This window comes from Tachypleus tridentatus, chromosome 7 (genome assembly GCF_004210375.1).
Source record: "Tachypleus tridentatus isolate NWPU-2018 chromosome 7, ASM421037v1, whole genome shotgun sequence".
In the NCBI taxonomy this organism is placed as follows: Eukaryota; Metazoa; Arthropoda; class Merostomata; order Xiphosura; family Limulidae; genus Tachypleus; species Tachypleus tridentatus.
Window position 1 is genome coordinate 121,269,805 of NC_134831.1, and position 26,632 is coordinate 121,296,436.

The window sequence follows — 26,632 nt, forward strand, 5'->3', positions numbered from 1 at the left end:
CTGTTTATAACTCATCATTTTCTTTTATCTGTGAGTGATCCATCAACGTCTGGTCTATGTGACACTCAAGTCACAATAGCCCACATGTTACTGTCGTGCTTAAATATGGGTTCAACCCTGATGTTGGAGAGTGCCATTGGCATTGGTGGCACTGCCCACTTGAGTTGTGTTTTTAAGTTTTTAAGGGCCAATGGCCTTTTAAATTAGTTTAGTTGTTTAATTCGAAAATTGTACTTTGTTTTCTTTTAATATGATTCTTTTTTATATATTTTATTACTTTTACTTTTATTTTTTATTTTTACCAGTTTTTGGCGCAGAGAGCCTAGTTGCTTTGCGCTAATAAACACCAACCAACCAACCTGATAACAATGATTGCTCACAATGGATTGATTCAGATAAGAAGACATCGTGTTGGTTTGCAATCTAACAAACTGGGACAGGTTTAACAAACTTATAAGCTAGTACTTGCTTGTTTTTTGATTTTATTTCGCGCGAAGCTACACGAGGGCTATCAGCGCTAGCGGTCCCAAATTTAGTAGTGTAATGTAGCTAGTCATAACCACCCACCGCCAACTCTTGGGTTACTCTTTTAGCAACGAATATTGTGATTGATCGTCACATTATAATGCCCCCATGTCTGAAATGTTTGGTGTGACAAGAATTTAGTCCTGTGACTCTCTCATTACGAGCGCCATATCCACCTGGTCACTATGATACATAGCACATTTAAAACTTATTTAAAAAACATATTTTCTCATCAATCTAGATAGGTAAAAAGGGAACTCCCGTTCTCAGAGATTTGCAACATTAGCGACTACTTGTCACAATATGAACATATAAAAGCCTTAAGTTCTCATTTTAAAAGGCGCACCGCTTTAGAATAGTTTCTGTATATCTCTGTTGCCGCGGTTAACACTAACTAAGACACGGTCGCTTCTGCATATCTCCGTCGACATATTTAACCCTAACGAAGACACGATCGCTTCTGCATATCTCTGTCGACACACTTAACCCTAACGAAGACATGATCGCTTCTGCATATCTTTGTCGACACACTTAACCCTAACGAAGACACGGTCGCTTTTGCATATCTCTGTCGACACACATAATCCTAACGAAGATACGATCGCTTCTGCATATCTCTGTCGACACACCTAACCCTTCGAAGACACGGTCGCTTCTGCATATCTCTGTCGACACACTTAACCCTAACAAAGACAAGGTCGCTTTTGTCGCAAATCGTTGAGTAATTACCTTTGAAATAAAGAATAAGACAGTGAGAAAATATCATCCAGTTATTGTGTTCTGATTCTTTAACACTAGTTTCTTAATGAAGACAGTTTGTAATTACTGGCTACAAGAAAAATTATAACTAAGGAATAGTTTGCAGATTTTTGCAGTTCGTGAGGCTGTGGCTCGACATGGCCAGTTGGGTTAAGGCATTCGACTCGTAACCTGAGGGTCGCGAGTTCGAATCCTCATCGCACCAAAGAAGTTCGCCCTATCAGCCGTGGTGGCGTTATAATGTTACGATCAATCCCACTATTCGTTGGTAAAAGAGTAGCTCAAGAGTTGGCGATGGGTGATGATGACTAGCTGCCTTCCCTCTAGTCTTACACTGCTAAATTAGGGACGGCCAGCGCAGATATCCCTTGAGTAGCTTTGAGCGAAATTAAAAAAAAAATAAACAAATGTAAATTTTAAAGTATTCTTTGAAACGCAGTAATACAGGGAACTGAATTCTGTATTTTAACTTTGTAATTCTGTAAACTAATTGTCATCTAACCAAGGAACATTGTAACTTTAGAAAACAAACAGCAGTTGATTTACAATATATCACAAGATGAACTCTTCGGTTTATTCTCTCAGTAATCTTCAAAAAGGGTAATTTACAATAATCCTAAAATACAGATTTATATGACGTCTTCATATTGCAGAGGTTTTTACAATCAACTACATGTTACACATGTTGAATGTATTTGTTGTTAATATCTTTCAGTGTAACATATTTTATGAACTGTTAATTTGGTAGAAACATTGTTACATATTTCGTGTCTTAACAATGACTTTCATTTCAACAATAACAACAATCATTTCATAGTTTCCTTTCAAGACTTGTACTTTAACGTTTCTATTACGAACGTGTAACAGCTGTTACAGAAATAGCGTGATTGATGGCTTTGTAATTAATTGTTCATTTCTTATTTTTGTTCTGTTTTGTACAATAATTACGCACGCACAAATAATTCTAATTTCAAATGTGTAAAAAGTATACCGTTCAATCGTGTTCAACTTAAACGTAAATTGCATTTACATCAACAAGTTTCAACAGGCAATTTTTCAATTTAAAAATATACTATTTTCCTTATGATCACGCGATCGTTGGTGGTATACGATAGACTATATCCAAAATATTTGTAGTACTCCGAGTGATAAAATAGATATGTTAGCGTATACCTACTTATATATATTGAAACAAACGGATTAGCTTTCTTTGGTTGTTTGTAACGAATCATAAGCGTTTCAACAACACGAAATATTTTCCCTTTAACTACATAAACATTCACAAAGCACGGTGGCTAGATTTTAAACAGCTTATGAGGAAACTTGGCAGTTTGTAGCGGATATTAGAACTGAGCTACACAACTACAAAGTGCGATTTTATGGCATCTGGATGCTTACGATTCATCACGAATGTATATTCCGATACGCTAGCTTTTAGGCCACGCTTAGCCCAAAACTTGACAAAATAAAAACGTTTGAAATACCTAACTAATCGTGTACTATTGGTGAATTGTGTAGCGGCCAATTCGGTGTGCCATTAGTTTTTGTTTTTCCATTTGACAATACAAGTAAAATGTAACATAAATAATAATAAGATATCCAATATAATATTATCATAAACTTCTGATAATGACTAGATAAAGCCTCAGTAAACTGAGAAATAGCTGTTCAGCTTCTTTTAAGTGTTTATTGGCTGAGAACAGATTGGAATTGTTATGATACAAACGTAAATTATTTGGAGTCAAAACTTTGAAAATCACATTCTAGTTTTAAAAACTAATACAGTCCAACGTTACTACTACATAGCACTCATCAAGTCCACCATCCTTATTGGAAACGAAAGCCACTCAATAAAAAAATCCGGGCCCGGCATGTCCAGGTGGTTAAGGGACTCGACTCGTAATCAGAGGGTCGCGGGTTCGAATCCCGGTCGCACCAAACATGCTCGCCCTTTCAGCCGTGGGGGCGTTATAATGTGACGGTCAATCACACTATTCGTTGGTAAAAGAGTAGCCCAAGAAGTGGCGGTGGGTGGTGATGACTAGCTGCCTTCCCTCTAGTCTTACACTGCTAAATTAGGGACGGCTAGCACAGATAGCCCTCGAGTAGCTTTGTGCGAAATTCCAAAACAAACAAACAAACAAACATTATTCTCTTTCTAAACTTCGAATTCTGCACGTGAATCGACTGTTGTTCCCTTAGTTATGATAAACTTTTCAAAACTAAAGTAGGCTTAGTTGATCACTTCATTGGTTCTTTGTGAAAGGAAGAACTTATTGAACAGGAAACTCTCGTTCCCAGAACTATGTTTCAAGTTCCCTTAATTTATCAATACTCTCTTTATTCTCGAACCAGCGTTCTCTCTATTTAAATTTACTTCTCTAGCCTCATTCGCGATTAAATGAAACGTAATGCGAGGTAACTATTATTTTTTCCGAATTACTTTCTGCCCTATACATAATTTATCGTACAGAATATTCATCGTGGAAGTATTCGGATTTTTAAATATTATAATTTTCTCGCTCTATTATGAGCAGCTAGAATCTATGGTTCAGAAAAAAAAATGTTTTCTTTTCAGGACCGGTTAGCTCAACAACTTCAAATGATATTTGTTGGCGTTCTAACTATTGTATATATGTTTGTATTGCATGTGTGTTCCTTTCCGTTTCTTTGCGATAAACAAATAAATAGATTTATTTAACTATATATACAGTTTTCTTATGAATAACATTTCTTAAAGGAACTTATTTTTTTCCTTCAGTCCCATTTCATACAGTCTATGAGACACAAAGTGAATGTCTTTTTATGGTTGTAACATAAAACCTCGTGTACGAAATCCCTTTTTGGACTCAAGAATTGAACTGGATCTCCAAAACATATGAATCTATACAACTTTATAAATTCGAACTCTTTATGTGAAATATATAAAAGTTCTGATGTTTCATTTATTTAATTTCATACAACTTGGCTATAGTCAACTCTATAGTGATAAATTTACTAAATCCTCGAGTCCGTAGACACTAGATTATTTAAAATACGATAATAAAACTGTACGGTATGAAATAACAATTAAAGAAAACGTTTATCACTTTCGTTGCCATGAGTACATACAAGTTTCCTCTAGAGTACTGCCATGGATACATGCCAGTTTCCTCTAGAGTACTGCCATGGATACATGCAAGTTTCCTCTAGAGTACTGCCATGGATACATACAAGTTTCCTCTAGAGTACTGCCATGGGTACATGCAAGTTTCCTCTAGAGTACTGCCATGGATACATGCAAGTTTCCTCTAGAGTACTGCCATGGGTACATACAAGTTTCCTCTAGAGTACTGCCATGGGTACATACAAATTTCCTCTAGAGTACTGCCATGGGTACATACAAGTTTCCTCTAGAGTACTGCCATGGGTACATACAAGTTTCCTCTAGAGTACTGCCATGGGTACATACAAGATTCCTCTAGAGTACTGCCATGGGTACATACAAGTTTCCTCTAGAGTACTGCCATGGGTACATACAAGATTCCTCTAGAGTACTGCCATGGGTACATACAAGTTTCCTCTAGAGTACTGCCATGGGTACATACAAGTTTCCTCTAGAGTACTGCCATGGGTACATACAAGATTCCTCTAGAGTACTGCCATGGGTACATACAAGTTTCCTCTAGAGTACTGCCATGGGTACATACAAGTTTTCTCTTGATCACTAGTGTGGGTACATGCAAGTTTTCTCTAGAGTACTGCCATGGATACATGCAAGATTCCTCTAGAGTACTGCCATGGGTACATGCAAGTTTCCTCTAGAGTACTGCCATGGGTACATGCAAGTTCACTCTAGAGTACTGCCATGGGCACATACAAGTTTCCTCTAGAGTACTGCCATGGGTACATACAAGTTTCCTCTAGAGTACTGCCATGGGTACATGCCAGTTTCCTCTAGAGTACTGCCATGGGTACATACAAGTTTCCTCTAGAGTACTGCCATGGGTACATACAAGTTCCCTCTAGAGTACTGCCATGGGTACATACAAGTTTCCTCTAGAGTACTGCCATGGGTACATGCAAGTTTCCTCTAGAGTACTGCCATGGGTACATACAAATTTCCTCTAGAGTACTGCCATGGGTACATGCCAGTTTCCTCTAGAGTACTGCCATGGGTACATGCAAGTTTCCTCTAGGGTACTGCCATGGGTACATACAAGTTTTCTCTTGATCACTAGTGTGGGTACATGCAAGTTTTCTCTAGAGTACTGCCATGGGTACATACAAATTTCCTCTAGAGTACTGCCATGGGTACATGCAAGTTTCCTCTAGAGTACTGCCATGGGTACATGCACCTCTAGAGTGCCATGGTACATACAAATTTCCTCTAGAGTACTGGGTACATGCAAGTTTCCTCTAGAGTACTGCCATGGGTTCACCATGGGTACATGTTTTCTCTAGAGTACAAGAGTACTGCCATGGGTACATACAAGTTTCCTCTAGAGTACTGCCATGGGTACATACAAGTTTCCTCTAGAGTACTGCCATGGGTACATACAAGTTTCCTCTAGAGTACTGCCATGGGTACATAAGCCCTCTAGAGTACTGCCATGGGTACATACAAGTTTCCTCTAGAGTACTGCCATGGGTACATACAAGTTTCCTCTAGAGTACTGCCATGGATACATGCCAGTTTCCTCTAGAGTACTGCCATGGGTACATGCAAGTTTCCTCTAGAGTACTGCCATGGGTACATACAAATTTCCTCTAGAGTACTGCCATGGGTACATGCAAGTTTCCTCTAGAGTACTGCCATGGGTACATACAAATTTCCTCTAGAGTACTGCCATGGATACATGCCAGTTTCCTCTAGAGTACTGCCATGGGTACATACAAGTTTCCTCTAGAGTACTGCCATGGGTACATACAAGTTTCCTCTAGAGTACTGCCATGGGTACATACAAATTTCCTCTAGAGTACTGCCATGGGTACATACAAGTTTCCTCTAGAGTACTGCCATGGGTACATACAAGTTTCCTCTAGAGTACTGCCATGGGTACATACAAGTTTCCTCTAGAGTACTGCCATGGATACATGCCAGTTTCCTCTAGAGTACTGCCATGGGTACATACAAGTTTCCTCTAGAGTACTGCCATGGATACATGCCAGTTTCCTCTAGAGTACTGCCATGGATACATGCAAGTTTCCTCTAGAGTACTGCCATGGATACATGCAAGTTTCCTCTAGAACACTGCCATGGATACATGCAAGTTTTGTCTAGACTACTGCTCCGGATACATACAAGTTTTCTATAGAGTTCTATGACGATACGTGTATAACCTACCTTGGAAATAAATATATTTTTAAGAAAATGTTCTGAGAAACAGTTTTACAATAATATTAGTCGTTTTAAAATTAATTTTAATTCATTAACGTTGTAGATTAATTTTCAAATGTTTATTTGATATCATTTAAAACCTGAGAACAAAATATTTCAGATAATTAATTCTGAAACCTCCACGCTGATATGACGAACAATAAGCGAGATATAACAAAGCAGGCAATAGCCCATGTACTTGTGTGCGTATCTTTAAACAAAAGTTGGTACTGTGAGATTTGTTTGTTTATCTTAGAAAATAACAGCAAATCAAAAGTACAAAGATAAATCGATAACATTGAAATACACTTCTTTACTGTTTAGGCCAGTGCATTTTGGTCTGGCATGGCCAGGTGGTTAAGGCCTTCGACTCGTAATCTGAGGGTCGCGGGTTCGAATCCCGTCACGCCAAACAAGTTCGCCCTTTCAGCCATGAGGAGTTATAAAGTTACGATCAATCCCACTATACGTTGGTTAAGAGTAGCCCAAGAGTTGGCGGTAAATGGTGATGGTTGGATGTCTTCCCTCTATTCTTACACTGCTAAATCAGTAATGGCTGGCGCAAATAGCTCTCGTGTAGCTGTGCGCGAAATTCAAACAAATCAGTATATCTCAAAATGTTGACCAGACTTGTACTGTGGAAGAATAAAGGATACATAGATTAATTAGTGTAATAATTTGTTTTTTCGTCCATCTCAGCTCCTTTCGGAGTTTGTTAACCTCTATTTGAACACAGTTTATAATTTTACTCTAAATCACAATAATAACTGCAACAACAAAACGAAATCGTTACTATAGATAACTGGGAGTGGATGGTTTCAGCTAGAATCCTGTGTTTTCTTAATAGATTTGTAATTATTGTTTTGTAAATAAAGATTTCTTGTTTGTCTGCTATTTCAGATTTTCACGCAAAGATAACAAAGAAATACTTGTATATAGCCCTATTACACTAGAGGGAAGACAAGCCGTCCCTGTAATGAAACTAGTAAACTAGAGGGAAGACAAATCATCCCTATTATTAAACTGGCAGACTAGAGGGAAGTCAAGCTATCCCAATTATTAAATTGGTAAACTAGAGGGAAGACAAGCCATTCCTATTATTAAACTGGCAGACTAGAGGGAAGACAAGCTGTCCCAATCACTAAACTGGTAAACTAGAGGGAAGACAAGCTGTCCCAATTATTAAACTGACAGACTAGAGGGAAGACAAGCTGTCAATAACATCAACCATCAACTCTTTTCATCGAGTATTGGAATTTGACTGTCACTCTTATAGGACAACAATATTCTAAGAGTGCGGATCGCGTTTTTTGTAAGAAAGAGTCACGAACAGTGAGTCCTCAATTTATAACCTGGCCATGATAATCACTAGGCCATACCCTACATATGAAAATAAACTAACTTTGTCAAAACCTTTACATCATCTGAGAAAAACTATAGATATATAATTAATTAATAATTAAAAAAGTTACTCAATACTTAACTTCGTTTTAAATCTAAAATGTATATAAAACACAAAATTTATTTTGGCTTGTTTAGAATTTCGCACAAAACTACGCGAGTGTTATATGCGCTAGCCGTACCTAATTTAGCAGCGTAAGACTAGAGGAAAGGCAGCTAGTCATCACCACCAACCGCCAACTCTTGGGTTACTCTTTTACCAAAGAATAGTGGGATTGACCGTAAAATTATAACGCCCCCATGGCTGAAAGAGCGGGCATGTGTTATGTGATGGGGATTCGAACACGTGACCCTCAGATTACGAGCCGAGTGCTTTGTCATGCTAGGCCTGATTTATTTTGAAAGTTTCTTGAAAGTATTGCAGCTTCCGGTAAATCATTCTTTTCATCCATCCTCACACAGATCAGTAGCAGCCAATAAGAAGAACCAGAATTATAAAAAAACACAAAAAATCCTTTAAAATCCTCATAGAAAACAAGAATCACGTAAAGGAGGGCGTCTCTGCCGGAAATATAAAATACATATAATATATTATATAATAACCATAAAGTTTTCAAGCCATAAACCAAAAGGTAGTACCTTACTTTCATTTTTTTATTTTTCATCTTTTTCTTTCTAATTTTCTTGTGTGAGACTAGCGAATGGAGGTTAAGACTGATAGACGGTGTATCTCCACCGCAATATGCGTCCTACTCACCTCCAAAACTAAAGATACATTTTATAATCCCACGTTACAGCTTGTACCCTAGGATCTTTTTTTTAAATATGCAGCGTATTTTATTTCATGTTAATGTGTTTTGGTTTATAATATAATTAAACATAATTTGGTTTATAATATAATTAAACATAATTTGGTTTATAATATAATTAAACATAATTTGGTTTATAATATAATTAAACATAATTTGATTTTCTATTTCTAACGCAGTCTTTCCTCATAATTTTATTTATTCTTTTAGCTTCATTTGGATGTAATTATTTAAGTTCACTATATATGTATATATAGATAGATATAAGAACGGGTAAAAACTATTCATTTGTTCGTGGTCTTTGTGGCATTATACTTTGGGCGGTTATGATGTCGCACGCAGTTCCTAGGCAACAAACTATATATTTCACGTCTGGTGATAATGGACTTCCGTGGTTCCACGTTTCATTTTAAACTCTAGGGACTACCATATCATAATGTATAACGTCATAATTAGATTAAAGTCTTGTCCACATTGTATGTATCCAGAGTTCTGTGGAATAAAAACAACATTTTATTATTATTAAGTAATTAGGTTTTCAAAACAAACAAATGCAAACTTTGAACCCTCTTACAAACTAATTGTCAAGTATCAGAAAGTTTATCCGTATGTAAAATAAAAACCGCTTTCACATTGTTAAGTTAATACCTTAGTTTGGAAATTAATGGTTGCCAGTACGTACACTGCAGATTTAAATGCTTAGCAAATTAACACTAACAAACACAATAATTATGTTGAATCGAGCTCTTGGAGAATTAGGTTTCATCTAACTTTACCATATTCCTCGAGAACTGAGAAAATTAAAAACTACCTGTACTGTTTGTTACTTATGTTTTGTTTTGTTTCTTGTCATGACTTTCGCGCAAAGCTACATCACAGCTATCTGTGCTACCCGTCTCTAATTTAGCAGTTGAAGACTAGAGGAAAGACAGCTAGTAATTACCACTCACAGCCAACTTTTAGAACTCTTTACTCTTTTGCCAACGAATAGTGGGTTTGACCGTCACGTTAGAGCGTCCTTACGACCGAAAGGGAGAGCATGATAAAACGGGGATTCGAACCCGCGATCCTCAGATTGCGACTCGAGTGCCCGAACCACCTGGCCATGCTAGTCTTCTTCGTTATGGAAAAGCCTCTCAGTGGTACAGCGGTATGTCTGTGGACTCACATCGTTAAAAACCAGGTTTCAATACTCGTGGTGGTGAGAGTACAGATCGACCATTGTGAAGCTTTGTGCATAATTCTAAACAAAAACCCTTATGGAAAGACATAAAGAGTCTAGAAAAGCCTTCTAGAAAAAATATAGAGGTTTATCTAAATCTAAAGGTTATTGACCTATGAATAAAATAATCAATTCTCAAAACTAAATTGATTAAGGAACGTTCATCAAACGAGCAAAGTTTAAAGTGTTGAAAGTTTAACATTAATTACTTATTTTGAACCCTAAACTTTTATTTTATTACCTTGAAATTAGCTTAGCTTATTTCTTTTAATATGTGTATATGTGTGTTTTCTTATAGCAAAGCCACATCGGACTATCTGCCGAGTTCCACAGAGGAAACCGAAGCTCTGAATTTAACGTCATAAATCCGTAGACACATTTCTTTTAAACAACTGCTAGAATAATATTTGTCTCGTTGTTTTAAAAGGGCGTAAAAATCACCCTGGAATTTTAGGGCTACCTCTAGTAATCTGCTCTGCAAAAGCTACAAATATAACTGTAAGCGTTAATAAAATCAAACAATGTGTTAACACACAAATACTTTAAAGATCTTGTAAGAAATTCAAGTACCTTAGAATGAACTAATATAAACTTGTATTTTGGAAACGTGAGGGTTAAAGCAACAGGAACATCCAGCGCACCCCCCGCTAGCACAGCGGTAAGTCTAAGGACTTACAACGCTAAAGTCAGGGGTTCGATTCCCCTCGGTGGGCTCAGCAGATAGCCCGATGTGGCTTTGCTATAAGAAAACATACACACACACCCATCGTAGTGTCAACTTCGTGGTTTCCGAGTCATAGAAATCTACCAAATATTTTACGATGTGATGCGGTTATCATTTTAACTTAAAGAATTTTATATTAGACTTGGTGAAGAGGTTTTCACAAAGAAGTGTTTGAGCCGCATGACAATTCTTTAATATGAACCACAAATTAAGGAACATTTTTTTTAATCATGAGCTTGATAATGTACGCCTTCAAACAGTGTTGTGAAACAGAAAGAAATAAAACAAAAGTACTAATAACCTACACTACAAGACGTATGTTGTTTGATAACACTGCACAACAATGTTTTTGTTTCTTGAACACTGTTGGGTGTTCCTTGTAGATTTTTGGCTGCTGATCACGAAAATCACATCCAAATTTGCCCATCACGTACCGTTTCATCGAAATCTTCAGTTTCACCAGGACATTGCTACAATGGAAAAACGATATCAGGGCAACTGGAATCCGTCAATGCTTGCTGACTACTGTTGGACACTGCAACGTGATGCACCGGACATTGAATACAAACGAAAATCAGGAGCAAAACACTTTTAATCATATTGAACTTAAGAGCGTATTAGAAACATAAACGCATTTAAATACGTTATTGCCGGTAAACAGTTAACTGTCTATTTCTCAGAGTTCCTGCGTGATGAAGCAAAACCAAAACTATATTTGTGCATACCCACCAGGTACCTGTCACAATCAGCAAAAACTTTTCAGGAAGCAAAAATGTATAAAAAATTGTTGTGCAGTGTTACAAGTAAGATAGCGGAACAAGCTTCGTAGATCTCACGTCTACATTATCAGTGCAAAAGATGGTTATATAACCCTCCTGTTATTTAAGTCATGTTCTTAATAACAAGGCCTCTCGAGGTGGATTCCTGTACGTAGAGAAGAGACCTCACAGAGAAGGTTTTGTAATTTTGTGTAACTCCTCTGGGATCTAAACAGCTACCCATGTATTTGTAGTGCATTGCGACCGACGAAGGGGAACAGTGGGCCCTGGTGGTTGAGGGTCCAACCCTAATATACAACTTTGGCCTTAAATTCCTATAGACGATCAGCTTTAAGGTGCCCCAGGGTCGTTCGGCTGGTCAATTTGAGCTAGGGTCAATTGAGTACCAGTGTTGGACGTTCTCAACAGGTGTTGTGGACATTGTGTCTGATGCTGGTGTTTGAATATAGTGCTCACGAAACCCTGGTGTTTCTGCAATGTTCTTGTTTGGTACTGTAATGCGTTCCCTCGTAGGACTGCATAGTGAGTGGGCTAAGTGGGCACTGAAATATTTTTTTCTTCATTATGGAGCCCCCATATAAAAATAAAATAATAAAAAATATTCAAGTTCTTCAACACCTGTACCTCATGTTCTGATATTATATTCTTTATCAAGTAAATCTTTAGGGCAAATGTCTCCTTTTTTCATTCAGAATGGACTAGAGGTACTTGTTGGCTCTCCTAAGTCAGTCAAAAAGCTACGCTCTGGAGACACCACGGTAAAAACATTCACACCAAAACACAGTGAACTCCTTTGACTTCGAAGGCCATTGGGAATATACTCATTCAGGTTACTTCCCATGCTACTTTGAATTCATCACGAAAAGTTATTACTGAGAGGGAGAAGGATTTTGAAGGACATCGCCAAGTCAGTGATCCTCGCTGGTTTCTTCACCCAAGGAGTTTCTGCAGTGAGACGTATCTCCACTTACAAATATGGAATTATGATGTTGCACACTGTCCTAATTTTGACGCTTACGTCACGACGTTCACCTGCCACTATCAAGGCAGGTTATCTAAATTGTAATTTACGGCCACATATTTCGAGCCCTCTCACAGTGTCAGTGGTTCGGTCACTCGAAGACAACATGTAGTTCCTTGACATGTGCTCGTTGTGGTAGCAAGGATCATAATGCCTATGAGTGTGAAAAAGACGCTCATTGTGTTAATTGTAGTGGCTCTCACCCTTCGTACTTTCGTTCTTACACTAGATGGGTGGAGGAAAAAAAGGTACAGCGTTTGTAAACGGTTCACAACATTTCTTACCCTCGACAGTTACTGCCCACCATTCCATCTCAAACATATGCTGCTGCACTCCATTTCACTGCTACAGTAGAAGTGCATACACATCTTTCTGTGCCTCTAAAATAATCGTTCTCCAATTATGTGAAGAGTATTTTGCCCTCTGTGGTTAAGAAAGTAGACGAGTCAACATCTACTCAAATCTCTGTACCCAGTGACTACTCGAATCCATTTCCTTCGGTCCATCTTCTTCAGCCCTGAAATGTCGAACAATAATTCGTTCTCAACCTCATTCTCTGGACTATACATCTCTTGACAGAGACCTGCCCACTCAATTCAGGGCAAAATCCAGGGAGGTTGGAAAACCTCCTTCCAATAAAGAAAAAAATGGCACAGTTGTAAACCGAAAACGTCTCCACCTAAATAAAGACGACCACATTGATACACTGAAATTGTCGAGTTTTCCGTTCAAATACAGATGGCGTTAAGGATTTGATTGATTCTTATCATCCTATCTGTCTCTCCTTACGGGAAACGTTTCAGAAACCTGCTGATGTAGCCATCTTTTGAGTTTTCTTTGTACAGAAATGACAGGCTGTGCAATAGACGAGTGCATGGAGGAGTGACACCGCTGGTCTATTAACATGTTCTCGCCCTGTATTTGCCACTTGATACACCCTTGGAGGCTATAACCATCCGTGTTTCCTTGGGTCGTATTATCATGTTTGTTGTCTCTACCTGTCGCCTGGAGAGGCCTGCGATCAATCAGACCTTGATGCTCTCATTGAACAGTTGCCGTCTCCCTTTTTAATCCTGGGGAATTTTAATAGGCATAATCCCCTGTGGGGAAGTGCTGATATTAATGGAAGGGGTCGTTCTGTAGAGCGTATGCTCTGAAATCACAACCTTTCTCTCTTCAGGACTGGTTCACATACTTATTTTCATGCGTCTAAAAGCTGCTGAAATGTGGTGCCTTAGAAGGATGCTAAAAATATCATGGACTGAAAGAAAAACAAATGTGGAAGTCATGGGACTGGCAGGATACAAAAGGTCCCTCATGAAAACTATAAGAAAGAGACAAATGGAATTTCTAGGACACATCTGTAGGAAGAATGGGATAGAGAAACAGATGCTATGTGAAAAAATAGAAGGGAGGAAAAGCAGAGGGTGTCAAAGAACTAAATATATCGACAGCCTCAATAACCATGTCACCAAGAACTCAATGAGCAACATCGAGTTGATAAGGAGGATTGACAACAGAGAAGTCTGGCATGCCATGGTCGTCGATGTCTGCCGCAGATTTGACACATGAAGAAGAAGAAGTCAGTCTTTTACTGTTATTGATCTCTATATTTGCTCCCCTTCACTTTCCTCTCATTTCTCTTGGAAGGTTGACAGTGTGACCAACGAACAGTGATAATTTGTTTTATCATTTTGAGGGAGACTGACCATAGTCGATGTCATTCGCGTCCCTCGGTGGAAGCTGGATGTGACCAACTGACCCTCTTTCACTGCTCTCTCGGAACTTGATCCTGCCGTCATCTGCAAGACGTCGATAGACGACATGCGTGATTGCCCGTATTATCTCAGTGTATTCCTAAAATCTTGATACGTTTTCCACGGTATCCTCGTCCATCGTGGAATCCTGCCTGTCACGTGTCATCCAAGGCTCAAAAATGGGCTTGGGTACCTTTTATAGGTATCCATTGCTTTTCAACGGGACCGTGCTGGCAGGTAAGACGTAAAAGTCTGAAACAATCTTGGATCAAATTCACAACTACCATCTCTTCTATCACCAGTTCTAAAGTTATATAGAGCAAGATTCAAAAGGTTAGTGGGAAGCATACTTCCATCCACCTATCGATATTGCTCTCCGATTACCAGAAAGTTGCTGATGCTAGAGCATCACCAACACTCTCGCTTTTCTCGTGCATCTAGAAACTTCTGCTTCATCCTCTACCTTTTAAGCCATAAAGACTCAAGCAGGGAAATCACCTCTTTCCTTTCGAGCTGATCGTCTCTATGATTATAATTGTCTCTTTACACTGGTGGGACTCAAGCTTGCTCTTCACCAGTCTGGCAGTACATCAGTCAGGCTTGATGAAATTCATTACGAAATTTTGTGCCCTTTCTTTTCCCTGTCTCTCTTGCTAGTCGTCTGGTTGTTTTTAACCAGATCTGACAGGGCAGTGCTTTTCTTGATATTGCTATTGTTCTCCCTTTTTCTATGCTTGGGAAATATCCAAAGATTCCTCCAAACTACTGTCCAATTGCTTTGACGAGCTATCTTTGCGAGATCTTAAATAGGATGATTAATTCATGTCTTGCTTGTTTCGTTCCTCAAATCCTGTCTCTCGCCTACCCATTGTGAGTTCCTACGACAATTCTCCACCATGGGCCATCTGATTCGACTTAAAACGTCAATCAGGGAAGTCTTTCTCAAGCAACAATCTCTTTTTGCTGTATTTTTACGTTGAGAAGGCTTAGGATGCCACGTAGAGGTATGGCATTCTCCAAGACCTCCACTTATATGAGTTGCGTGGCCGTCTACACATTTTTATTAAACATTTCTTTAATGGACTAGCGATTCCAGGGCTGTGTGGATTCGACACTTTCGCGTTCTTTTCCACAGGATCTTGGAGTCCCTAAGGGCTGTGTCTTCAGTGTCACACTTTTCATTATAAAGATTAATGCCATCACTGGACAACTCTCTTCTACAGTTGCAAATGGAATTTATGTCAATGACTTTCACACTTCATGTCAGTCGTCGAGCATGAGGTTTATTGAGTAGCAGCTACAAACTGCCCTGAATCAATTTATAAAGTAAACTATAGCAAACAGTTCTACCTTTTCTCTCTTTTTGCCGTCAACGGGGTATTCATCCTGATTTCAAGCTTCGTATTGGTGAAGTTGTACTTCTCGTGGTCCCTGAGCCAAAGTTATTGATGTTTATATGTGACCATAGGCTGAACTTCATTTCACACATTAGACAACTACGTGTCAAGTGTAGAAGGGCACTGAACATCCTCCTTGTCCTCTCTTGCACCTCTTGGGGAACAGATTAACGTTCTATGCTAAAGATCTATCGTGCCCTTCCTTGATCACAGTTGGACTGTGGGTTTCTGATCTATGACTATTCCAGGACCTCGATCTTGAAGATGTTGAACGCCATTCACCATCAGGGGCTACAGCTCTGCACTGGGGCTTTCTGCACTTCTCCAACCCAGAGTTTGTACACTGAGTTTTATGAACCTCCTATACACCAACGTCTTTTGCAACTGTATTTACTATATACTTCAAAACTTCAATCCTTACCACAACATTTCACCAGGGATTATGTTTTCCCTCCTCAGAGGGCCATGCTTTTTCAAAATAGACAATCTACCATTGTTCCTTTTGGCCTTCTTATCCAGGCACAGCTGCCTGAATTGGGTTTGACCTTTGATGGCGCTGCTGTCTTCACAAGTCAGTCCGTCAAATCATGGCTTATTACCATCCCTAAATGCGACCTTTATTTGAGTCATCTGAGGAAGGTGGTTACTCCCCGTTAGAAATACCACCTTCTCTTTGCTGAATATCTTTCGAACCATCCTTCCATTCCCATTTATATAGATGATTCAAAATCAGGTGATTCTGTGGGCCCTGTGGTATGTTGCGTTCCCGTAGTTACATGCAGGATCCCCTCTACAGTTTCTGTGTTCACTTCAGAACAGTACGCCCTTTCTCTTGCCCTGGATCACATGGAAGCTATGCAGTACATGAACTGTACTATTTATATTTATTTACCTCTCTACTCGCCTCTAGTATTCACAGGAATGAGTTCGCTGACGTCGCAGCTAAGTCCGTCTCCTCTGGTGCTTTATAACGGCCATGCCTGTCCCATACACGGACGACTGTCCTGTATTCAAGGCTCTGCTCCACGCCAACTAGCAGTAAACTTGGAGTAAGTAACATTATAAGAAACTCTTTCAGATAAAGCCTATTGTTGCTCTTTAGCCATCTTGCTTCTGTAAAGTTAATCGGAAGGAGAAGTTGTCTTAGCTAGGCTATGCATTGACCACTGTTTATAACTCATCATTTTCTTTTATCTGTGAGTGATCCATCAACGTCTGGTCTATGTGACACTCAAGTCACAATAGCCCACATGTTACTGTCGTGCTTAAATATGGGTTCAACCCTGATGTTGGAGAGTGCCATTGGCATTGGTGGCACTGCCCACTTGAGTTGTGTTTTAAGTTTTAAGGGCCAATGGCCTTTTAAATTAGTTTAGTTGTTTAATTCGAAAATTGTACTTTGTTTTCTTTTAATATGATTCTTTTTTATATATTTTATTACTTTTACTTTTATTTTTTATTTTTACCAGTTTTTGGCGCAGATAGCCTAGTTGCTTTGCGCTAATAAACACCAACCAACCAACCTGATAACAATGATTGCTCACAATGGATTGATTCAGATAAGAAGACATCGTGTTGGTTTGCAATCTAACAAACTGGGACAGGTTTAACAAACTTATAAGCTAGTACTTGCTTGTTTTTGATTTTATTTCGCGCGAAGCTACACGAGGGCTATCAGCGCTAGCGGTCCCAAATTTAGTAGTGTAATGTAGCTAGTCATAACCACCCACCGCCAACTCTTGGGTTACTCTTTTAGCAACGAATATTGTGATTGATCGTCACATTATAATGCCCCCATGTCTGAAATGTTTGGTGTGACAAGAATTTAGTCCTGTGACTCTCTCATTACGAGCGCCATATCCACCTGATCACTATGATACATAGCACATTTAAAACTTATTTAAAAAACATATTTTCTCATCAATCCAGATAGGTTAAAGGGAACTCCCGTTCTCAGAGATTTGCAACATTAGCGACTACTTGTCACAATATGAACATATAAAAGCCTTAAGTTCTCAGTTTAAAAGGCGCACCGCTTTAAAATAGTTTCTGTATATCTCTGTTGCCGCGGTTAACACTAACGAAGACACGGTCGCATCTGCATATCTCTGTCGACACACTTAACCCTAACGAAGACACGATCGCTTCTGCATATCTCTGTCGACACACTTAACCCTAACGAAGACACGATCGCTTCTGCATATCTCTGTCGACACACTTAATCCTAACGAAGATACGATCGCTTCTGCATATCTCTGTCGACACACCTAACCCTTCGAAGACACGGTCGCTTCTGCATATCTCTGTCGACACACTTAACCCTAACGAAGACAAGGTCGCTTTTGTCGCAAATCGTTGAGTAATTACCTTTGAAATAAAGAATAAGACAGTGAGAAAATATCATCCAGTTATTGTGTTCTGATTCTTTAACACTAGTTTCTTAATGAAGACAGTTTGTAATTACTGGCTACAAGAAAAATTATAACTAAGGAATAGTTTGCAGATATTTGCAGTTCGTGAGGCTGTGGCTCGACATGGCCAGTTGGGTTAAGGCATTCGACTCGTAACCTGAGGGTCGCGAGTTCGAATCCTCATCGCACCAAAGAAGCTCGCCCTATCAGCCGTGGTGGCGTTATAATGTTACGATCAATCCCACTATTCGTTGGTAAAAGAGTAGCTCAAGAGTTGGCGATGGATGATGATGACTAGCTGCTTTCCCTCTAGTTTTACACTGCTAAATTAGGGACGGCCAGCGCAGATATCCCTTGAGTAGCTTTGCGCGAAATTGAAAAAAAAATAAACAAATGTAAATTTTAAAGTATTCTTTGAAACGCAGTAATACAGGGAACTGAATTCTGTATTTTAACAATGTAATTCTGTGAACTTATTGTCATCTAACCAAGGAACATTGTAACTTTAGAAAACAAACAGCAGTTGATTTACAATATATCACAAGATGAACTCTTCGGTTTATTCTCTCAGTAATCTTCAAAAAGGGTAATTTACAATAATCCTAAAATACAGATTTATATGACGTCTTCATATTGCAGAAGTTTTTACAATCAGCTACATGTTACACATGTTGAATGTATTTGTTGTTAATATCTTTCAGTGTAACATATTTTATGAACTGTTAATTTGGTAGAAACATTGTTACTTATTTGGTGTCTTAACAATGACTTTCATTTCAACAATAACAACAATCATTTCATAGTTTCCTTTCAAGACTTGTACTTTAACGTTTCTATTACGAACTTGTATTTTAACGTTTATATTGCGTCGACGAATAAAATGACAGTATGTGAACAGCGAAAAAAACCTTCAATTTCACCTAATATTTTTTTTTCCTTTTGATATCAAATGGATAACAGAAATCGCCATGTTATAAATAAATAACACGTAGCTATTTGCTGTTCAATTAAAGATAGGTCGTAAAAATCATGTCATTGACATACCAGATACTGATGAAATACCAAGAAAACTTTCGTGTAACAGCTGTTACAGAAATAGCGTGATTGATGGCTTTGTAATTAATTGTTCATTTCTTATTTTTGTTCTGTTTTGTACAATAATTACGCACGCACAAATAATTCTAATTTCAAATGTGTAAAAAGTATACCGTTCAATCGTGTTCAACTTAAACGTAAATTGCATTTACATCAACAAGTTTCAACAGGCAATTTTTCAATTTAAAAATATACTATTTTCCTTATGATCACGCGATCGTTGGTGATATACGATAGACTATATCCAAAATATTTGTAGTACTCCGAGTGATAAAATAGATATGTTAGCGTATACCTACTTATATATATTGAAACAAACGGATCAGCTTTCTTTGGTTGTTTCTAACGAATCATAAGCGTTTCAACAACACGAAATATTTTCCCTTCAACTACATAAACATTCACAAAGCACGGTGGCTAGATTTTAAACAGCTTATGAGGAAACTTGGCAGTTTGTAGCGGATATTAGAACTGAGCTACACAACTACAAAGTGCGATTTTATGGCATCTGGATGCTTACCATTCATCACGAATGTATATTCCGATACGCTAGCTTTTAGGCCACGCTTAGCCCAAAACTTGACAAAATAAAAACGTTTGAAATACCTAACTAATCGTGTACTATTGGTGAATTGTGTAGCGGCCAATTCGGTGTGCCATTAGTTTTTGTTTTTCCATTTGACAATACAAGTAAAATGTAACATAAATAACAATAAGATATCCAATATAATATTATCATAAACTTCTGATAATGACTGGATAAAGCCTCAGTAAACTGAGAAATAGCGTTCAAGAACAGCTTTTTTTAAGTGTTTATTGGCTGAGAACAGATTGGAATTATTATGATACAAACGTAAATTATTTGGAGTCAAAACTTTGAAAATCACATTCTAGTTTTAAAAACTAATACAGTCCAACGTTACTACTACATAGCACTGATTAAGTCCACCATCCTTATTGGAAACGAAAGCCACTCAATAAATAAATCCGGGCCCGGCATGTCCAGGTGGTTAAGGGACTCGACTCGTAATCAGAGGGTCGCGAGTTCGAATCCCGGTCGCACTAAACATACTCGTCCTTTTAGCTGTGGGGGCGTTATAATGTGACGGTCAATCCCATTATTCGTTGGTAAAAGAGTAGCCCAAGAAGTGGCGGTGGGTGGTGATGACTAACTGCCTTCCTTATAGTCCTAGACTGCTAGATTAGGGACGGCTAGCGCAGATAGCCCTCGAGTAGCTTTCCGCGAAATTCAAAAAACAAACAAACAAACAAAAAATCCGATCTGATTTATCTGCTCGACTGGCAACCGGTTTTCAAAGAGATTAAGGTGTTGCAACTTTATTTGGACATATACAACACTGTCATTTTTTATTTGTATATTTTTCAGTTCTCCTGCGTAAACATATTTTAAAAAATGTGCAACGAACATAATTTTGACGGTGTTATTAGTTTTTTTTTAGGTTGTCTGTTCTCTGCCATTCGCAAGTAATGATTTTAGCGTTATGAGAAAGTTCTTAAAACGCACACACTAAAATCAGTTTGACTGAAAATTACTTCTTAACCAACCTGAATATACGTCGCAAATAGAAACTCCGATATCGTTTGTAATAATCTAAACTATCCTGAAAAGTGGACACTTTTTTCTTTTGTGTTGGTCGCAGTAAAATATGTAAAAATGTTAGATAAGTGTCACATACATGAAGCACGTGCATAACAGCTGCGACAGTCATGTTTAACATTATTAAGGAAAATATTTACTTAAAAAAAATATCTTATCTAATGGTAAAACTGAAATAACGGAGTAATCTTAGTCGTTTGTTGAAGGCAATAGGAGTAGTAAGTTTGTTAAGTAGTAACGGTTGATAACGTTTGTTTGTTTGTTTTCGAATTTCACCCAAAGCTACACGAGGGATATCTGCGCTAGCCGTCCCTAATCTAGCAGTGTAAGACTAGAGGGGAAGGCAGCTAGTCATCACCACCCACCGCCAACTCTTGGGCTACTCTTTCACCAACGAATAGTGGGATTGACCGTCACATTATAACGCCCCAGAGATGAAAGGGTGGCATGTTTGGTATTACAGGGATTCGAACCCGCGACCCTCAGATTGTAAGTCTAGCGTCCTGACCACCTGGCCATAATGTGCGTGGTCGGTAAAGAGCTGCTGAGTTCAGAGGACAAAAGAACTTGGTGACCATTAAAAGGAAGTCGATTTCACAGAATAACAAAATCTACTCTTTCACTAAATATCCAACTTATATTTATGTTATTAAACTCAACGATATACAATAAGCTTTCTCAGCTGTGGCCGTTGCCGGGATCGATCCCCGAGTTTTAGCGTTACTAACACTGAAACTTACCACTGAACTACCGGAATACATTAAAAGTTCTGTATGCGCTACCACTCTTAAAACCTAGTCTGCGCATGTACTGGAACGCTGGAAAAAGGTTTTTTTGTGATATATTATCGAAAAATAATACATATTGATATGAATGGAAAAATGGCCCGGCATAGCCAAGTGTGTTAAGGCGTTCGACTCGTAACCCGAGGGTCACGGATTCGAATCCCGGTCGCACCAAACATGCTCGCCCTTTCAGCCGTGGGGGCGTTATAATGTTACGGTAAGTCCCACTATTCGTTGGTAAAAGAGTAGCCCAAGAGTTGGCGGTGGGGGGTGATGACTAGCTGACTTCCCTCTAATTTGACACTGCTAAATTAGGGACGGCCAGCACAGATAGCCCTCGAGTAGCTTTGCACAAAATTCAAAACGAACAAACAAACATGAATAGAAAAAAATGAAATAAAATTACCAACTTCAGGTTAAGAAAGAGAGAGTTTGAATGTGACCGTTTACGGACACATGTCTTGGGAACAAGAGTATAAAAAGCATTACCCACTATTTATTGTGCATGAAATAAGCTAAACAAAAAAAACAAAACTAATTATTCTCGGCCTCAATTTCTTTGGCTTATAAACTTCTAAATTATTACAGTATATATACACTCACAAATTTATCAAACGTCTTTTCTAAAGGACTCATCTTTATAGGAAACTGTTTATAGTAAATATGTTTGAAAATGCTTTAAGAGTTTAGATGCAACTATTAAATACATTAAAAAATAGCTTACTTCGAAACTTCGTTTAAGAACACAGAAATGTGTCTAGTCATAAATAAACTAGATATTTTTTTATGCCTAGATGGAACAGCTGTTATTCTATTATAACGTGTATTGGACAGACTTCTATTTGCAGTTTGATTGTATAACTTGATTATGACGGGTTGTTTTTTTTTGCACATATGACCTGATTATGATAAATATTTTCCCGTTTAACTGAGTTTTCCTCATTTATGACCTGCTTTTGATCAAAGTTTCCTCATTTATGTTCTTTTCCTGTTTTATAATCTCAGTTTGATATGTGTGTGTTTCTCCATTTGTAGTCTGATTGTATTTTATATCTTCACGTTTATAACATAATTATCATGGGTTTTCCCGTTCATAACCTAATTATTATGTGTTGTTTCATTTAAGCAGTAATTTTACAGCTAACTCGTAGCAGTTACATGCAGCCTGTTTAAAGTTAACTAATCAATATTTCAAAGATTTATTGGTTGTAATGTTATCGTTATGTTTGCTGGTCTGGAAAACTTTTAACACAGTTATTAATCGCATGACTTGTCTAATTTAGGCCGAGAACTTCGTCCAATTATTCTAAATCATGCAGAACTTAAAAGGAATATCACTGACCAAACACGAGGAAAGCTCAGGTGGAACGTTTTCCAAACTTCACTTAGTGCACCTAATAAAACTGCTATCAACATCTGCTACCGCACTTTAAGACGTATTGGTGTTCTATAAGCCGGCAAAGAACCATTACAGTTTTACTTGTCACAATACATAAGTACCACGGCTATTATGTTCTAGACTTAGTCCCTTTGGGATATATAAAAAAAGAAAAGTTTATAATAATAATATTTCAACCGCACTATCCCAAACATAGTGTGATTGGAATACTATTATTATACAAACTACCTGTACACTTACCACTGTGGCCAAATGAAATAATAATAAAAGTACTTTTATTTTCACAATTAGAAGAACAGTATGACCTTAAATAATAATTAATCAATCAAAAAAATTACACGAGTATTGAAAAGACAAGCTAGCGGTTAACCAAATGTAATGGAATTACTATTATATATTTATTTTTAAAGAATTTCAATTTCAAGAATATCGCTCGCCTAAAGCTTTTAAGACAACGCGATACGCCAATAAACAGTTTACATTGTTGTTGTGCTACAATTGCTATGCTATAAACCTGGAAATCTATAATTGTGGTTTACGCTTGTTATTCGGGAAACTACAGATATTTGATCAGGAACGTTTGTAGATTTCGAACATTACAAGCCGTTTAACTTCAGCGATGAAAAACTCACATGTGATCAGAGAAGAGCTAGCTAGCTCCCCGTTAAATGAATTATACTGATATCAACACGAAAACAATTCGCTCATCATGAGCCTTTCATAAAATATCAAGGAAGTTTCAGACAAAAAGAAAACTCAATATTATTGGTACAACTTTTATGTACAAATCATCATTTGTAATAACCGTTAGTATGAATTGAATTAATGTTTCTATATTAAAATGCATTCGTGTTAAAAAAGAAAATTGTGTGTGTCAATCTCGTTGACAAGCGTCATAAATTTAATTATCTCTACATTTAGTTAACTTCAAAATACAAATAACAATTTAAATCAGTTTTAGGCTATTTGAAATTATGATACGAAACATAAACAAACTCGAGGTTTGTCCGAATAAATCATAATACGTAATAAGTGAGTGTTCATCAAATGTACTGAGAAACAATGCAAACTTAAAATTAAAGAAACGTTCTTGATCGGGCCCGGCATGGCCAAGCGTGTTAAGGCGTGCGACTCGTAATCTGAGGGTCGTGGGTTCACATCCCTGTCGCGCCAAACATGCTCGCCCTTTCAGCCGTGGGGGCGTTATAATGTGACGGTCAATCCCACTATTTGTTGGTAAAAGAGTGGTCCAAGAGTTGGCGGTGGATGGTGATGACTAGCTGACTTCCCTCTAGTCTTACACTGCTAAATTAGAGACGGCTAGCACAGATAACCCTCGAGTAGCTTTGTGCGAAATTCAAAAACAAACACACGATTTTGACCATGTTTTCTCAATTTTCTTTATCACAATAATTGTAACGATAAAGGAGATCCTGAAGACCTGGAATAAATGAACCCAAAAACATTAAACGATAATGAAAATCGATTAAAGATAAGCGAATTAACACAGCAACACACTTCTGAAAAAACTGATAAATTTGTTCTGTGCTGAAAAGTTTCAGACTACTTGTAAAATATTCTGACCCTAGCTTTCGATGACGTACGTACCTTTAAACTATCGTTGTCATTAAACTATGTGTAAACACAAATAGAATATTTCGCATGTCAAGTTTAGTGGCTGTAACTCTGATCACTTCACACTTCTACACAACTTTTAACAAACCCTACATCTATTCTATAATTTATCTTACTGATTACAATAAGCAACTGAAGAGATTAGATTACCCAATAACTGAAACAACGTTTAAGTAATTATCATTTAACACATCACTACCTTCGTACATACGTAATAAACAGTGTAGGAAAGAATCATATATGTACTTTTAACTCTAGCAAATGCTTGTAAAACACGAACATAATTAATTGTTATTTACATGTAAATTATCAGGAGATGGAAGTATGCAATATGCTACATTTTTTATTAAATACATTTATCTCTTTTCCAAGGCTTCTTTTGTGTATTAATATTGAGAGACACAAAGAAAAATGTTGAAGTAGTGGAGTTGAAATCTGATTAAGAAATCTTCTCACTTTCATTACTCAACAGTGGGTTTATTTGGTTGAGGGGTTGGTTACTGTTCAGGGCTAAGCTGCACCACAGGTTATCTGTGCTCTGTCCCACCACCGGTTGCGAAACCCGATCTTTGTCGTTCTCAGCCAGCTGACTGTGTATTAATACGCTTTAAAATACTCATTTTTTTAATGTCTTACGGAATCATTCTGGAGTGAGGTTAAAGAAGTAAAAGGGAAGTCCATTCAACATGAATATTTCACTTCCCCTGCTATTTCTAAATTGGATTACGTATTATTTTAATATTATATGTGTAACGGGAACAATTTAAAGACTTGTCATAGAAAACTACTAATGAAACTAATTTACCAACTGCTACTCTAACTTCTGACTTCAATCCAAATGAGTATAAAAAGTATGGAATAATTGTAATAAGTATGGAACGATTGTAAGAAGTATGGGATGATTGTCAGTAGTATGGAATGATTGTAAGCAGTATGGAATTATTGTAAAAAGTATGGATTTATTGTAAGCAGTATGGAATGATTGTAAGAAGTATGGAACGATTATAAGAAGCATGGAACGATTGTAAGAAGTATGCAATGATTGTAAGCGGTATGAAATGATTGTAAGAAGTATGGAACAACTGTAGGAACTATGGAACTATTGTTAGCGGTATGGAATGATTGTAAGAAGTATGGAATTATTGTAAGAAGTATGGAATGACTGTAAGGAGTATGGAACGATTGTAAGAAGTATGAAACGATTGTCAGCAGTATGGAATTATTGTAAGCAGTATGGAATGACATATCAATAAATATCTCAAGCGATCGAACAAAGAACATTGAATTATTTTGTTATTGTTGTACAATGTACTAGATGTGTCCACAAGTGGAAGTTCGATTCCCAAATTTTCGCGTAATGAGTCCTCAAGCTTATCGCTAAGCCTACTTGAATTACCTTCTCTTCGTGTGTAATATATATAAATTTCACATCATGAGAAAAAAATGACAGTCATTGTAAAACGACATCTTCATGTTTTAAAATAACATGTATATTTAATCTTGGTAAAAATAGAAATTCCTTTAAATTGTATATCAGGTATATGTGTAACGTGACTTCATCACTGTTTTATGGTTAAGTACGTTACATTAAAACGATTTTGTTGCAGAATGACATCATCAAAACGAAATGGAAGATCTTCTGGGATTCATCACTCAGATTTTATGTGACAAGTGAAAAATTCGTTCTCACTGTTTCAACTGGAACTTGCCCTATTGTTGTTAGGTCTTTCCGTTTCTATTTCGCCTTCATATCCGTGGTTACTGCTTAACTTTGTTGTTTAGGCCCGAACTCTATACTCCTATCTGCAACATAATACGTGCAGCTCTTTATTGAAAACAAGTGTTTGTAATTCTTTGTGAGCTATTTTGTCCCTCGGTGGCACAGCGGTATCTGCGAACTTATACTGCTAGAAACTGGGTTTCGATACCCATGGTG

General features: G+C 37.6%; 1 protein-coding gene across 4 annotated transcripts in view; it reads left to right on the top strand.

Annotated features, from left to right (window-relative positions):
- LOC143256502 (potassium voltage-gated channel protein Shaker-like) overlaps positions 1–26,632 on the top strand; it is a 729,617-nt gene that overhangs the window by 468,022 nt on the left and 234,963 nt on the right. The window lies entirely within an intron of this gene.